This window comes from Cyanistes caeruleus, chromosome 13 (genome assembly GCF_971803275.1).
Source record: "Cyanistes caeruleus chromosome 13, bCyaCae1.hap1.1, whole genome shotgun sequence".
NCBI classification, from domain to species: Eukaryota; Metazoa; Chordata; class Aves; order Passeriformes; family Paridae; genus Cyanistes; species Cyanistes caeruleus.
Window position 1 is genome coordinate 11,375,969 of NC_141713.1, and position 17,019 is coordinate 11,392,987.

Here is a 17,019-nt window from a genome sequence, read left to right on the forward strand (position 1 = left end):
TTTCTACACCACTGGGTAATGTTAAACACTACAGAGGAATTAATGGCACAGGTTTTGAGTTCAACATATTAACATCCATGTCTCCAAATATCTTACCCAGTAAGTCTTCAAGAAAGGTTTAGTTATCCCTCCCATTATCCTCTGCCTCTTCTCTGAGAGACAGAACTGCAATTTAAAATACAGTTTGTGGATTACCTATAGGTGAGCCCAAGAAAGGTGACACCTGAGTCACTTCCAGCTGCTTTTCTAGGTCTGGCACATATCAGAATGGAACAAGGCCTCTTACAACAAAGGGTTTTCCTAGTAAATGAAGGTTCAGTTTTTCACAGGACTGTTCTAGAGCCATACAACTCTAGGGTCACTTCTGACCTATGTTACCTGGTGTTCTACATTGCAAATATTTTCTCTGGGTTGCTCTCTGAACTTTGCCTAATCTACTGCATGAATACAGCAAATTTAAATAGGGACTGTATTTGCTGCTGGCTTCCCCCAGGAGCATTTTCTTCCCCCCTTCCCATCTGCTGCCTCTATCAGCAGAATCTGCCTCATTCCTCTCACTACCTAACCAAAAGGCCATAGCCTGAGACCTGACACAAACACAGCATTCAAACCTGAGCCCAGAACTCTGATGCCTTGTAGCTAACCTTGACAGTGCCTTCAGGGGAATTCAGTCTCACAGGGTAAAGATTCCCAGCTTTTTACTGGGAATGTTCATGCTGATCTGGAAAATTCACATTACAATGTTCACCTCTGTGAGCCTTGCACAGTAAGATTGAAAGAATTAGAACAATGGGTAAATCTTCTCGAACAAATTAACTGAAAATATCCTCAAATATTTTATAAACTGGATTTTCTCTCTAACACATCATGCACAATGATGTACCTTATACATTAGTCATTTGGAATGACCTGGACAATGATCCTCTCTTTGGAGTGATTGCATCATTCCCAGCATACACAGTAAAGTATTTTTATCATATTGTGAGAGCTTTGAGGAACAGAGCAGAAACTTGCTAACTTCGATTCAAGACACACAAATAAATTTTATTAATCAAATAATGGGTTTTTCAGAATTGCATCCTTTGCAATAATGAGCAATTGCACATTGTTACAGAGTTTTGTCAATTACTGGCTGCTATTAATCTTGGTGTGACTAATGAATAATTGAAATATTTTTTTCAACTATTCTGCTGCAGGAAGATTTAGGCACCCTCTTTTTCTTTCAAATTATATGAAGCAAAAGTAACTTGGACATATAATGCAATCAGTTTTATAATTGACAAGCATGATTGCAATTTTGCAATAAAATATATGTCAGTATTTCAGCAAATTATTGCCTAATGTCACATGAATCTGGCATTAATGAAGAAATTGAAAAATAAACAACAGTAGGAGCTTTAAATACAAAAAGCCATCAATGCATATTTGAGAAAAATGTGATTAGGAACAACATGATGTGTGAACATAGATTTCCTCTTGGTTCAGCATTTCTCATTTTCATACAGCTTACAAGATTGCAAAGGTTGTTTTGTACTGAACAGCTAACTTAGTTTAGAGATGTTACATGCCCACTCTATTTTCTAAGCAGAGCAACACTTATATTCTAGGGATTATATTCTATTAGTGCAGGCAGATGAATTTTTTAAACTTGTTTGTTCTGGGATTAGATGAACATGGGTTTGCAATATTTTAAAGCCATCTACACATTTCAAAATTAAGTTAAAGCTCACAGAATTAGAAAAGGTTCAAAAGGAATAAAGAATCATTCTTTTTCCTGCCAGTTTGGAAAGGATTAGACAGTGTGTGAACAACAAATGAATCTTTGCTGTATTGTCTCAAAACTGGAAAGTGGGGGGGTGGGGGCATGTGCACCTCATAGGGAACCATCCCACGTAGATGACAATGAGGATGGCTCACATGGTTTTGGAAAAAAGTATGTTCATTGAGGATGTCCATATAATTATGATCTTTCACCAGAAGTGCACAGAATGGTGTTCTACAATTATGAAAAACATAGGTATTAATGTAAAACATTAGACTGAGATGTGAGTCTCTCAGGAATACTATGACATTGTGAAATGCCATTTTAGACAAAATTAGATTCTAACTTAATAAGCAGGCTAAAAGTCATTCTTCAAAGGCACTATATGGTCTTAAATTATATGAATTTACTATAAATTGAAACTGAGGTGGGGGGAGGGCTTAGCAGGTGAACAGCAAGATTCAGCTCATGTTAGTATCCTAAGCAAGAAAAGCTGGGATGTTTCTTGCTGTGCCTCTGAATATCATGGTATGTACAACACACATAAGTACAGAACTGGGCATGATCAACATGCCCAGCTGAAAATGTTCCAACAAGTGAACCTTGGGAGACAACGCTGGTTTGACATCACTGACATTACAGAACTATTAAAATACTATAAAAACTCTATCAGCCAAAGACTATTTTCATTTCTGGTACTACGGTATCATCTAAAAATCATAGCAAACATTAATGTTCCATAGGGCAAGGAAGCAACATTTAACATAAAGTTTATCATTATAATTAGTAAATGTTGAGTGAAAAAATCCTACCAATATAATCCTGCTATTAGAAGAGAAGAGTTATGTCAAAATCTTACATCTTTCCACTGACAACAGAGGGAGTCTGAATCAGATAACTTCAAGGTCTAAAACAGAACAGGATATCTCTCCTATCTGCACTGACTGGATTAGCACACTGCCTCAAGTCATGCACTTACATTTTTAAAGAAATGTATGGAGAATGAAGCTGGAGTCCCCTATAAATGAATCTAGTTTTTTCCTGTTTAGTTTACCTTCTAATAGCCTCATAATATTCACATAAACCTGTTAACATTTCTTAATAAGAATAAATAAAGCAGTTTTGTTAATGGAGGCTGTGCTAGTTTTGGCTGGGGTAGAGGTTTTTTTCTCCCCAGTATCTAATAGAGGACTTGTGCTGGGAACAGTGCTGAGGTCACAGGGACGTTTTAGCTCCTGCTGAACAGAGATTGCACAGAGCCAAGGCCTTTCCTGCTCCTCTCCCCACCCCTGAGGAGGCTGGGGGTGCACAAGAAGCTGGGCAGGGACCCAAGCAGGACAGCTGATCCCAGCTGACCCAGGGGATGTCCCAGACCATGTGGTGCCATACTTGGTGTGTAAAGCTGGGGAAGGAGGAGGAAGGGTGGATGCTCAGAGTGATAGTGTTTGTCTTTCTGTGTCACCATTAGGTGTGATGGGGCCCTGCTCCCCTGGATGGCTGAACTCTTGACTGCCCATGGGAAGTGGTGAGCGAATTTCTTGTTTTCCTTTGCATCTGGGAGTAGCTATTCCTTTACCTATTAAAACTGGTTTTATCTCAACCCACAAGGTTTTCATTCTTTCCATTCCAGTTTTCATTCTTTCCATTCCAATTCTCTACCTCATCCCACAGGAGGGAGGGGAGGAGTGTGGGGCTTAGTTGGTGTTAAATCACAACAGGAGTCGATGTCCCAACTTTGCTGATGTGTTTGTCAGGTAAAAGCAACATTTTCAAGGCTGAGAGCTGCATTTTTTCCAGCCATGTCAAACCAAGGCATTGCCTTCTGCAGATTGCAACTTACGTGATATTTCCTTGGTTCACTTCCCTGGACATTCTGTCTGGAACAAAAATACGCAGCTCAAAGAAATATTTTTCAGTATATCGTAGATTAAGCCTTTCCTTCTCTTTGCCATTTTTTGTAAAGCACTGTGATGTGTCATTGGGGCATTTACTGCTTAGTTATGTATATCTAACCTCTTTGAGGAAGAAGTTTAGCTGTCAGGCAGTAAGTATCAAGGGGGTTGATAACAATCTCCTTTTAAGTAGAAATTGACAGTCTGTATTAGTGCCTGCTTTGAAACCAGCAAGTTAAAACCCACCTGCAGTCAAGAAGGAGGGCCTCTTAACAAGTTCCCAGCAGCAGGAGCCAATTTTCATTAAATCAGCATTGTTGAAATTAAAACTCTAAGTATTTGCTATACAATGACGAAATTTCCATTATGTTCACTACTTTTCTTTCTTTAGGAGAAAAAAAAATGTTTATCTGTAAACTGTGTCTTAGCAAGAGTTCAGGACTGACAGCTTCCAGCAGTAAGGTCTTTCAGTGATGGACAAGAAAGAGCATATGAAAAGTAGCAACAAAAGCTGCTCTGTTACAACTTCTCATCTAAAATCCCACCATTTGAGCTTTCAGCCACTGCTCACACATCACACCTTGATTTTGGGTACCATTTCATGCCCAAATTCCCATCTCTATGGCAGATTGCTGCAGATCCCATCAGCAGCTACCTGAGTCCCAGAGCCAGCACACGTAACCATCTATGTGAGAAGCGTGTGTTAAAGAATTGGGTCATTTCACATTCACTTGTACATAATTATTCACTAGATGAAAGAATACTGCTGATACACAGATGACCCCAATTATTTCTGTTAATGAAAAAAGGAACTCCATAACTATTTCCTGCTATTCTGCACTCAGACAAACACTGACGTTGGCAAGAACAGAAGTTTGATTATGAGCTTTATACTCTTTTTTTAGTGTGATTATGAGCTTTATGTTTTGCTTGGCTATTACAATTATAAAGCCAACACAGCCCAATACTTCTTTTAAAACTCAGTCTCAGACAAACAAAATGTCTGGACACAAAGTCAGAGCCATGTTATACTGGCATGTCTGGGCACACAGACACACACTTCCCTGCTACACTTCCCAGCTTGGTTCTGGAAATAATTTCCCCTTTGCTCCTCCTTAGTACAGCCATAAGAGTCAAAGGCTGAAAGATACAGGCCAAAGTGCTTGAAAGGAAAGCCAGAGCTTCCTTCAGGAAATCTCCCTGATGCCAAAACAACCCCACTGAGGAGTGAGCAGCTGCCACTGCCTAACTTAAGACTCCTTAAAAAAGCCTAAAAGCAAGGACTGTAACAGCTGGAGGATGCAAAGCAAATGCAGAAGTAAATGGAAGAGCCAACTTCAAATAAAGAAAAAATACACACAGCAACTGGAACTAACAACTGGTGGACCCCCAGAACAAATGAAAGCTGTCTTTGAAAGTGTGCAGTCTCTGCAGCTCCCAACATCTCTGGCTGACTAGCAAAACCTTGTATTCCAGTTATTTATTTGCCCCATTAAACTCATTCATTAGAAGTCAGATTGCCTCCATATCATTTGCTGCTCACATTTACCACTTGAGTAACGTGGTGGTATTTAGAAAAGCTTCTGACTTAACACCATGGTCAATGACTCTGCCACACTTTCAATCACTGCTTTGCACAAATCTGGGTGCAATACTTGTATTCCTTATTCCTTTAATACCAACTTAATCAGTAGCAGGAATATCTAAGGGTGTTCTACTATTTTTAGAAAATCTGTTTGAAAAGATCAAAAGCAATTCTAAATAATTATTAAAATTTTTGGAATATTTTAAATTTTTGTGTGCACACAATAAAGTAAAAAAAAATGAAAGTAACTCTTAATTTTCATATATTTTTATTTTTTGAAGCCCAGATTTGAAATAAAATCTGTTTCAAGCAGAATCTTAATTTGTTTCAAAGTATTAAAAATTAAAAGTCAAATAATTTTTTGCTACTTTCTTATATATTCTATCCAGCTAATGGTATTTCTACTTCAAGTTTGAATTTTCAATTGACTTTTGCCAATCTGACACTTAATTTTCCACATGAAAAATTTCAAGCCCTTATACATGTATCTTACCAAGGCACTTTTTATATAAACAAAGAAAGAACTACAATGTCTTTCAAATATGGAACACAGATTTGGGTATGTAGGGACAAAAGTAACATCTGTTGGAAGGGTATCTTCCACCCTAAAAATTCATTGTGTCTGATTCGACAGGCACTGACAGAAACCTGCACACAGAGTATGTGTGAAAAAGTGGAATTCTGAATAGAAGATTACTGAGACATGGCAGACTGATTATTGCATCATTCTGTCTACCAGAATCTGAAATATCAATAAAAGCTCAATGCTACTGACAGGATGGTTTAGCAAAATTTTTCCTAGACTAGTACAGAAAAAAATTGCTGGAGAACTTTTAAATTAGTAATAGAGCAGGTAGTTAAAAAACAAAAAATAATTGGAATGCAAACCATAGCAGAAGAGTGCACTACAAAATGAAATTAGGATTTTCTGTTTTTTTCTGAACTAAGTATTATCTTTCTACAAATTGCCCAGGATAGAGCGCAACTCATAATAAATAGAGAAATCACAGATAAACATATGACTCTATGAGAGGATAAGGATAAGGTAGTCTTGATAATCCAGAAAAGAAGAAACTATTTACCCAGCACTTGGAAGGAAAAAGGAAAATCAAAACCATACAAATTTCCTGAAAAAACTAAATAACCCTCTGTCTGAATGCAAGTTTAAAATAAAGGATTAAGGGCTTAACCCAATGTCTGCTGAAGTCCATGGAAGTCCTCAAAAAGTCTAAGCCCTAGGAGACAAGGGGCTGGGGAGGAGGGTATCAGCTTATTTATCCAATAGTATTTTTCCTTGCAGCTGCATGCCTCTTTCTATATCTGCTTGCATCTTTCTCACTGCCCTACTTTTAAAACTTGTCTCCTTAAAAAAACACTTAGCTCTATCATAGGGAAGAAAATATAGGAAAATAGGATGAGTACTATAGATCAAGTGGCTAGGCTGGATATGACAACATGGAAAATTACACAATTCATCATTAGGATGGACAAAATAATTCTTATAAAATAATTAGCCCAAGCTGCTTTAACATCTCAAAGCCAATGAGTCCAAGATGAGCTTTTCTCTCTTACAAGGTATCCTGGGCTCTCCAGCACATCAAACCCAGCAAAGCTGAGGAAGAGCATGGGAGCTTTGGGTGCAGTGCTCCATATACTCTCCATGCTCGATGGCTTTCATTCTGTACTGAATTCTGTGCAAAATCCTTTGGATTATTGGATCATGGTCCACAAGAGAACTGTGTACAAATGGCTGCATGAGGACACAGTGGCCAACAGGCCCAATCCAGCCTTTCCACAGGAACCATCAGGCCTGTGGTGTTTTCTGGTGCAGTGGATCCCCTGAGTCCTCTGGTGAAGAGCTGTTAGAGAAACTCAGCTTCCCATAGACCTTAAGCCCCACTACAAGTCTGAAAAATCTTGTGGAACAAAGCATCGTGTCCCTGTCTGTCCCATGGGGTTGGAATGGGAGGATCTTTAAAGCCCCCTTTTAACACAAGCCTTCTATGGGTGTGAGAATTTAGTGAAAAAAAGCAATGGAAAATTTCACAAAAAACTTTTCTCATAGATTATGCCGTCTGCCAGCCATCTATACTTCTCTGTGTTCTACCTATACCAATTCTATGTTCTATCAGAAAGAACATAAAGTGGCATCTGCATTGATACTCCAAAGCAAACAAGACCTGACATCAGAGGAAAGAACCTGAACTACTTAATTCACAACCACATTACTCCCAATTCATAACCATGTAACTCTATTAAAGGGAATTTATGCCAGCATAAAACTGTAGTATTGGAGCAGTAAATCAAGCCCAGAATTGGATATTCACACTGGTTCAGCTCAATTTTATTCAGTGCAGGTGTTCACTTAATTTTGCTGATAGGATCTGGAGGAGGGGATAGTCTGCTCTTAATTTATTTCTGCTGCCTAGTGGACTCAAGTCATTACAACACTGCCCCTGTATTTTAGTACATCACAGATTGCTAAATACATGTTTTCTTCAGTCTGAAATCCACAGTGCCTTCACTTAACCCTGGTTTTCCTCTTCACTGCATTTAGAGTATCTCAAAAGTGGCAGCAAAGGGAATGAATATAATAATTAAAAGACCACAAAGAGGTAATATAAAAATAATACTAATAAAAATACAGGAGAGAATCTTACAGGGTTCTCACAGGAGAGAACAAAGACATAGCAACAAGTAGGAGCAGCTTTAACTTGACTGCCAGTTTTCTATAGTGCAATCAAAGCCATTGTCTGCAAGCCACAGGTGCACAGCACATGGAACAGACAAAATGCAATGGGGAGTGATGATGGTTAACTTCTGCCCGTGCTATATTCATCCCAACATTCATTTGTGCATCTGTTGTGCTGAATTTTAGTCTTTAATTATTTTTTTTCCCCTCTGATATTAGAGGCATTTGAGCAGCTGAGGAAATGTACCAAAAATGCTGTATGCTAGAGGGGTCTGGGCTTTAGGAGGAAGAGCTTTATTCAGGAACCTGAAATGTGAAGACACTCCCTGTGTTTGTCAGCCAGACACCCCAGTGGTGGTGACTGGTGACAGTGATGTTGTCAGCTCAGCTGCAAAGCAGCTGCCAAAAAAGGTGCTCATCAATTCAAATATCAATAGAAATGAAACAAAACAAGTATGGATTTTGTGTAGAGGGCAAGAAAAAGCCATGAGGAAGGGAAATCATTAGATGAATTAAAATAATGAATGGCAATATTGTTATAATGTCTGATTTCACTGTTTTTCACAGGCCAGGTCTGTATGGATTACACTTGGATGACGGTCTTTTGATCTCAGATGTTCTCCCCACCAATCGGGCACTTTTTGAAATTAGATGCAGTCTGACTCCTATTCTTTGTTTTCATCACTCTCCAATCAGTGGGAGGAAATTAGCTCCCTGGGGAACGTTTGATTCACATTGGCTCACTGTGTCATTTCAGCTGGGAAAGATGCTAATGAGCTAATATCAACTTTCCTACTGGAAAATGCACGTGTCACTTTAAATTTTTGGCAAGGAACCAGCATTTCATCATTTTAGGCAAGGTCTATCATTACACTGCAGGAAAAGAAGAAAACCCAAGAAATTAAAGACAAGTTCAAGTCACCTAAAGGGCAGAATCTCATGCAGTCTTCTTCCAATATGTAATGCAGATCAGCAGACACATAATTTGCTGTGGAAATTAGTTTTCCCAGTTGGACAGAACCTGGCAGCATCTCAAGAAGCTTTGAGGATAATTGATTTCTCAAAGGGAAAAAACATCACTGAAAGTTTTCAGTCGCTCTTGAGGAACTCACCTGTGACCCTCAGACAGATAAACAAGTGTCTAATAAAGGGCAAGGGCACACAAAAGGGAGAACTTTACTTTTATGAGGCTTCAGGGTGAATCCTCATCTTCAACACACAGAATTAGAAAAATCAGATCACCCTAAAGAAGCAAAGAAACTTGCAGGCTTTTATACGCGAAACAATTTCACGTATAAAATTTCACGTATGAATTTCATTCAGCAGTCAGGGTTTTTTATTTTGGGGAAAACTTCTGAAGAGGTTTAAGATGATAATAAAAGTTGTTCTCTTTTTTCCCTACCAGAGTTGTCATTTTTGAAGAAATTTAGATCAGTTCCACTACCACAAGATTTGTAAAGTTCTTCACAAAAGTTGAAATGCATTCAGGTTTTCCAAAATCAACCACCACATTTCAAAAAGAAGACATTCCATCCTCTACTAATATATTTTTTAATAAGCTGTCAATTTAAACCTGAATCTTTAGGTTTCAGGTACATTTTGGCCCACAGTTAGTAGTACACTGATCTTCCTCAGATTAATTTTTCATTTCAGAAGAGGTCTGTAGCACAGTATTACTTGCAAAGTATTGATGCTTTGGCATGGACTATTATGAGACAGAAAACTTCTAAGTTATCAAGACTTAAAGCAAGGCTTTCTCTTCTCTTTTACCAGCCAACTATTCACCACATAGTCTGCTTCTCATAAACCTCTCTGAAAAGACTGAAATACAAGCATGTGAAAGCACAAAAAGCTGATTCACCTACCAGAGCAAGAGTGACAGCCAAAAAAAAATTGAGGGTGATTTTTCTCCAAGACATAAGGACAATTTTTGTTTTTCTACTACTTAAAAGCAATAACCAGTGAAGATTAATGAGATCACCAGATCTGTCCAAAAGGGTTCTGTGAACACACCAAAAATTAAAATTTACCTCTTTTATCCTTACTGTGCAATTTTTGCACAGTAAAAAAACCCCAAAATCATCTCTGAAAAGTGAGAATGACAGGCAGCAAAATGACGAACTTTCTCTAAAAGCAGTGAATTTCTTTCAAGCATTGAAGATGAAAATTAGACAAAATAGAAAAAATTACCAACTGTAGTAGAATTTCATGTACTGAAAATCTGAACATTTTAAATTCAAGAAAAGATTGAATTTTTAAAAATCTGTAGACATCATAAAAATGTATCTCTACTTCACTGAAAAAAATGTAAATAAATATTTTGGCTTTGCTTAATTTGTTTTGGGCTTTTTGTTGATTTATTTTTTTCTGGTTCTGTAGATGCTTTTAACAGGCATTAAACTCTAGACTGCTCTTGGTTATTTGAGCAATTATTCAGATAGTGGAAGGTGGGTTTAAATCATAACATTTGAATACAAATTTTTGCAAATTTTGAATTTATTTGAAGCTTGAATTTTTGTGCTGACATCTGAACTTCCAGCCTCTCTTAACGATAATTTCTTGCCTGTTTTTAACGCTAAGAAAGTAATTCTAGCATTTGGGTTATTTTTCTCAGGTCTTACTGTGTAAGAATAGTTTATACTCTCCAGACAAACTATTAAGACTCAGAAAGGAATGAATGAGATTAGTCCATTTGCCCCAGCTCTGAAGCTGCTACATAAGACACTGATTGTCAGTGACAAATCATTCTTTGTCTCTGAACCACTTTAGAAGCTTCCTAGAACTGTCTGTTGACTACATAAATAGCAAATACATCATCTGGCACTCGCAAAGCCGCTCTGTACAATGCCGTGTGAGTCACTGCTGATCCTCCCATATGGCATTTGCTTTACCGGGTGTGAATACAGCCAGAAGGAAGAGAAAAACCCACAATACTACTTACAAATTATGCTTAACATGTTTCAGTGCATTCTTGTTTCCAATTCCTGGTTTTCTAATATTATTTCCTTTCTCTGTGTATCATAACAATAATAAACTCTGATGAGATGATAGTTCAGAGTTCAAATTCCATCCTGGCTTCTGCATTATCTTTCAAAAAACAATCAAAGGGCTGTCCAGAGGTCAGACACCTCTGTGAGTGATTTATAAAAGCTATAGTGATTTAAAGTCTTGTTGGTTTACATTAAGTAGCTTCTAAAAAACACCTGAAGAAAGAGAATTTTGGAGGTTCTGTGGTGGTACCTTCCTGTGCTGACAAGCAAAACCCCTGGTGTGAGCCCAGCACCCATAGACACTGCAGCAGGCACTGCCTGCTCAGCACCCCCCAGTCCTGCGGGTAAATCCCAGAGCCCCAGGGAGGAACTCTGCATTTCTGACCCTAAACTGATGCACAACACATACATAGCAAGAGCCATAGGTGCTATAAATAAAGAATATTGGTAAGATTTTCTAGATGTGTTGGGGGTAGGTGGCTGTTGTTTAGCTTTTAGAATAATTTCTGGTAAAGAAGGAAAATTTCCTAAACAAAATGTCTCCACATTATCCAGCATTCCCAAACACCACACAACCAGACAAACCCTGTAACAAATACTGTTATTATAAAATTCTTTAACCAAGAAAAAATACTTTTTTACTGCACCATTATTTTTTATTGGCTGTTTTCAAAATAAGCGTGAGCCTGAATATGTATATTACATGATGATTGTTATATTATACTACCATACCAATGGTCAATACCCACTTTTTTAATAAATATCAATACAAATCGCCCAGAACTTGGCACAGAGATGTTTTGCTCATAAACTACGGTGTGTTTTTACTATGATTGCAGTCAAATCTTGCCCTTTTTTATTTAATTTTGCTCCTGTTTTGAATTCTGCACTCCCTCTCATGCACAGAAAAAGAAATATTTGTATAAGAAACAAAGATAAATTGGTTAATCTTAGTAATTACTCATCCATACAATACATACTTTTATCACATAAATGAAAATAAAAGCAATGGTGGCTGTGGCCTTCCTTCCCCAACAGGATATATGAACACTATCAATTTAGTGATAAGTCTGAGATGTTCTTCAGGATGCTTTGAAATATCCAGGCTGAAATCTCGGCCACCTTGAAATCCCTGAGAGCTTTGACAATAAAGTCAGCTGTGTTGGAATTTCATCCTTAATCTCTGCTCTGCCAGCTATCACTGTAACACGCAATATGCATCCTTTCAAGGATTCTGTTTAGTGTCTCTAATGAAGATTGACTTCTTGTTTTGATATTACAGTAACATGATCCTGACTTTTTCCAGATCTGTATGAACATGTAATGGAAACACTCTTTCACTGCTCTGAAAACACTAATCATTCCCATTAATTACATATTATGCCCCTGGATGTTACTTTTTTTTTCCCCCTAATTTTATGGGTCAAAAAAATAAGATGAATTCTATTTCAAGTAGGTTTCCTGATGCCCTCACTGCCAGATTTGTTCCTCCGCTGTGTCTCAGTACTCTCAGCACATTTCCAGTCGGTATTTCCACACTGGGCCATACCCCCCTAATGCAGACACAGAATGTAACATTTCTAATTACACTTACAATTCATGCTGACACAGTCCTATTGCAGCTCTTCTGATTAGTGCAGATCAAAAGATGACTCCCTCACTTCCCACCTGTTTGTCTGTGGCACAGCTCCAGCTCTCAGCCACCCTGGAATGCAGGACTGAGCATAAGCTTTTTTGTACTGCATCTCCATCACTCGTCTGAACGAAAGGTCTCAGTTTGCAGACTGAAGAGGCAGCTATAACTTTGTGGGGCTGTATTTATTGATTTCTCCATTGGTTCACAAAGATTTTAGAGGTTTTGGTAATGCTAAAACACACAGTATTTTCTCTACAAGTCTTTGCTGCTAGAATTTATCTGCTTACCCCAGTAATAAACTCTGATTTGCATTTTAAGAAAGGAGAGAGTTTCAAAGGCTACTGAGTCAAGGGGACCGATGCACAATATTTTGAAGGCAGGCTCCAGACTCTCAATTTTTCATTAGAGTTTTGCACTGAGCTCCAAAAGCAACTGTGGGCAAGATTTCACTCAAAAAGGCACAAGAGCAAACAATTTCAAATCAGCTGTTTTTGCATGTGTCAAGATGGGATAAGTGCCACATGCTACTGCTCCAAAAACAGCCTCTGCCAAAGGTCTCTGCAGCACTTTGGTCACCTCCTAGACACACTTGATCAGGCCATGAGCCACTTCAGAGGCTCTGCTTGCAAAGATTTCTCTAAAGTTCAGATAATAAACCCTATGGAGCTAACAGCAAGACTTTGCAAGTCTTCTGGTCAGTTCTGAACTTTTTTTTTTCAGCTCTACCTGAAGCTTAACGTATTTGTTTTGCCAGGAGTGCAGATGTCAGTTTTGGTTCCAAAGATATTGGGGAGTAGCTATTTTTAATTTTGCATTTCAAATAGGAATGGGGATCTTTGAGAGGAATATGGTTATATGTCAGTAGTAATAATTTTGCTCCTCATTAGTGTAAAAGGTTTCTGTCTTCTGCCAGCAGAGGAAAATAAGTGAGCTTTAACATAACTCTTATCATAACTTGTTATGAGCAAAACACAGTTTCTAAATAAAGCAAATACTTACAATCAATACAGAGGGAAGGAAGTGGTTTTCAAATCATTATGAACACTCTAAGTCTGCTAGGATATTTCATGAATAGAAAACCAGGCTTAATTTATCAGAAAATTGATAGTTTAATAATGGTTTACCTACCTCTTATAGCCAACAAGTGGCACAATCCTAAAACATATGATTATTTATGTATTCTAAACTACAGATTACTTAAGAACATTTTTTACTTAACATAATTGCTTGTTCCTCTGCAGAGCAAGTGAAAAATAAAATTTATTTCTGCAAAATTCTTCATTGAGTATATTCCTTTTATAGTAGTTAATAGTCAGACAGCCACACATTCATCATCCTGTGTTACGTTTCAGTTCTTAACTGTTGAAAGCCCACAAAACAATGTATGTTCTACTTTATCATTGTCCTGAAAATGGATGAACACTGTAACATTTGTAATACAAGTGTAAGACAGGCTGGCAGAAGACCACAATAAATTTTGACCCACATGAAAACAAGAAGGTTTTAAAATCATTACCCTAATAAGTCCTTCTGAACATTAATACCAATTCTAAAACCTTAGTCGTTAGTTTTCCTACATTACAAGTCTGGATGTAATTAAGAACAACACATTGCTGCCTATTTGATGAAGAAAATGTCATACTGAAGTGATTGTTTATTTTTATTTTAACTGGAGATGGCTGATACTTTCCAGTGATACTTCATCCCAATTGTATTCTTGTTTTATCAGGATAGGTTCTTAATTTCCCCTGTTGTAAACCACTTAAATAAAACTTAGGAAGAATCTGGGAAGCATTACATGAAAGACTATTGCTGTATGTTTCTGAATCTCTGGGCTCTACAAGACTCTGAAAAATTAAATTAGTTTTAATACACTATTGTCAAGGATTTAGTTGGAAAGCCATGTCTAAAATTTAACTATAGAATATGCAAGGTATAGAATATACCTTTCAAGTTTCTGATCAGATAAATAATTAGACTGAATGGAATATATATGCTGTTTTAGTGCATGCCCTTTCACTGCAGTAGTAGTAAACTTACTACTTTATACAATTTTTTGTTTAAATATGAAAGACATTGTGTGACAACAGTAAAACTGAAAGCATAATACAATCTATCTTTTTTTCATTCCTAATCTGAGAGTAATTAAAATTCTCCTCATGCACCATTTGAAACTATTAACTAACCCATAAATGTAAAAATTTGCCAAATGACAGAGACAAGAGCACAGAATTCAAACCTAACAGAAATACCTGTAGAAGTATCTCACTGTTTTCATGAGCATTAAAGATAAGAATAGGAATTGTTTCTGGTCAGTGTTTCTGCTCAGACCTAGCAAAGTCTCCTTTCAATTACACGGGGCTCTCCTGTGCAGGAGCAGCCACAGACCCAACGCCAAGCTGCAGTGTGAGTACCAAGGGATCACACACCAGCTCTGAAGATGAAACAGGATTTAGTGACAGATCTGAACTTAAGGATGAAGCTTTCCAGCTGAGTCTGAGGGGCCAGTCTGAGCCCCTACAGCTCCAAACAGCAATGCCAGTGTCTAACCATCACACATTCTTGTTGACTGAGTTGTGGCTACCCAGAGACCCAAGGCAGGGACCCAACTCACCAGAAATGCCTTTCCAAGGTATCGTTGTCCTGTCTCCTTGGATCAATTTGTATAATTGCTACTGCCAGGCAAAGGATGGCAGGGGAAATGGATGATAAAGGTCAGGATGGAGACTATTGTCTTCCCATGACAACATCATCCCAACAGCAAAGCTCAGAAAATTATTGCATCCTGAAGTTAACCGGGTAAGAGGGAAGCATCTAGGGTGAAGCCATATGTGAAAGACGAGAGGAGGAAAATGTTGACAGGAGGAAATGATAGCTAACTTTGCTCAAAAAAAGGTGTATTTTGAATTTCAAACCATAGTTCATCAGATGTCCACCATTTAGAGACAACACATCACCCCAAGGTGACTCCTTCTACCACATCCCCCAGAACAGAATGACACATGACATTCTTCAAGAGCTAAAACCATCAAAACGTGAAAAGTATTATTTTTTTTTCATTACCAAAATTGTATTTATAATCACAAAAACCCCCTAGGTAATGGTGCTTTCTAACAATTATTTTGAGCTAGGCCTGATTGTTCCACTTCCTCAGTCATCACACTCCACTCCTGAATTCTGACTAGTGTCAAGGAGCTGCAAACCAGGACATGAAATCTGCTGATACAGGTTACACTGTTTCCAGATACATTTTGTCATTCGCCACAAGAACAGCATACCTGGCAGTAGAGTGGCCTTATGAGAAGTAAATTGAGTGAAAATTAGCATTTGAATTGATGCTACGTGAAGATAACAGCCTGCAATAATCCTATTTAACAGCTGTTAATTGTCTGCTATAAACCACAGTTCAGCAAATTTTGATCACACAACTGAAAATCCTCCCTAATATACATGAAGAAAATATACCAATTGATGCACAGAAATATTCAGAGATGCACATCTTAAATTTATTGTAAATATAGATTTCATGCAGACGTCATATCTCCTATCTGAATGTTAATCATAAAACATTGTATGCAAATACTGTCATGAAAGATTATACAGAAATATATATAAAATTCTTTCTTAGTTTTTCACCAAGAAACATTAAATTTGTAAATCTTAATGGCAAGGAATGTTCTTCAAAGTAATGATCACTCTGCTAAGAAGGTGTTTGTGTTTCTGTGTGTTGCTCATATCCAGGTGGCCAAAGGTGTGAGCAATCCAGCAGTCAGACCACATTCTCCTACCACATGGAGACTTCCAAAGCACAGTTCCAGCTGCAGGATGAAGGGATACTTCTCCATTGCTCAGTCTAAAGTGCAAGCTAGAAGAAAGTACTGTTCTGGAAGTCAGAGCATCCTGCAGAGGGAGGTCAAACTGCACAGTGTTTAATTCTTTTATCTGTAGCCAATCAAGAACAGATCCCTACTGGTCTGGAATGGAAAGGGAAAAAAAAAAAAGGAAGCAGTATCATGGGTATCTTGTGGAGATGCAGGAATTTAAGAGGACTTGCTCCAGTGCTTTGCTGCTAATAAAGATTTTACAGCTCTGGTTGTTGGTTTCCAAAAAGACAGGATGCTGAGGCGTTTATCAAATTCTGCTTTAAAAGCATATAACATCTTAGCATAAAGGCTAAAGGTTGTCCTGTACTCTTTCATCTATCAAAGAGAACACAGTACAGAGGTAAAAGTGACAACTAATTAATCAGCACTTAGATAATTGATGGGGCACATATTCCACTACAATGTTCCCAGGAAGTAAAATTTTCCTCTCATTCCTCATTCAATTCCCATTATATGAGTGTTTCAAGATCTTTTCACCCTTGTTAAAAGCATGAAATACCCATCACAATCTCTCCTACATTCTTACAAAAGCTTCCCTGAGAGTGTTCTCTGACACTCTCAGCTGTCCTGTCCCTCTC

The 17,019-nt window shown here is 37.8% G+C and overlaps 1 long non-coding RNA gene across 16 annotated transcripts in view; it reads right to left on the reverse strand.

The window, feature by feature from the left end:
• The window catches only part of LOC111934127 (uncharacterized), a 244,390-nt gene that overhangs the window by 101,838 nt on the left and 125,533 nt on the right, over window positions 1-17,019 (reverse strand). For 2 of the 16 annotated variants that reach the window (XR_015275606.1, XR_015275599.1), the window contains one exon: window positions 12,516-12,626. The exons of the other annotated variants lie outside the window; for them this stretch is intronic. This is a non-coding gene — a long non-coding RNA (uncharacterized LOC111934127). The remainder of the gene's footprint in view (window positions 1-12,515; window positions 12,627-17,019) is intronic. 16 annotated transcript variants of the gene reach the window in all.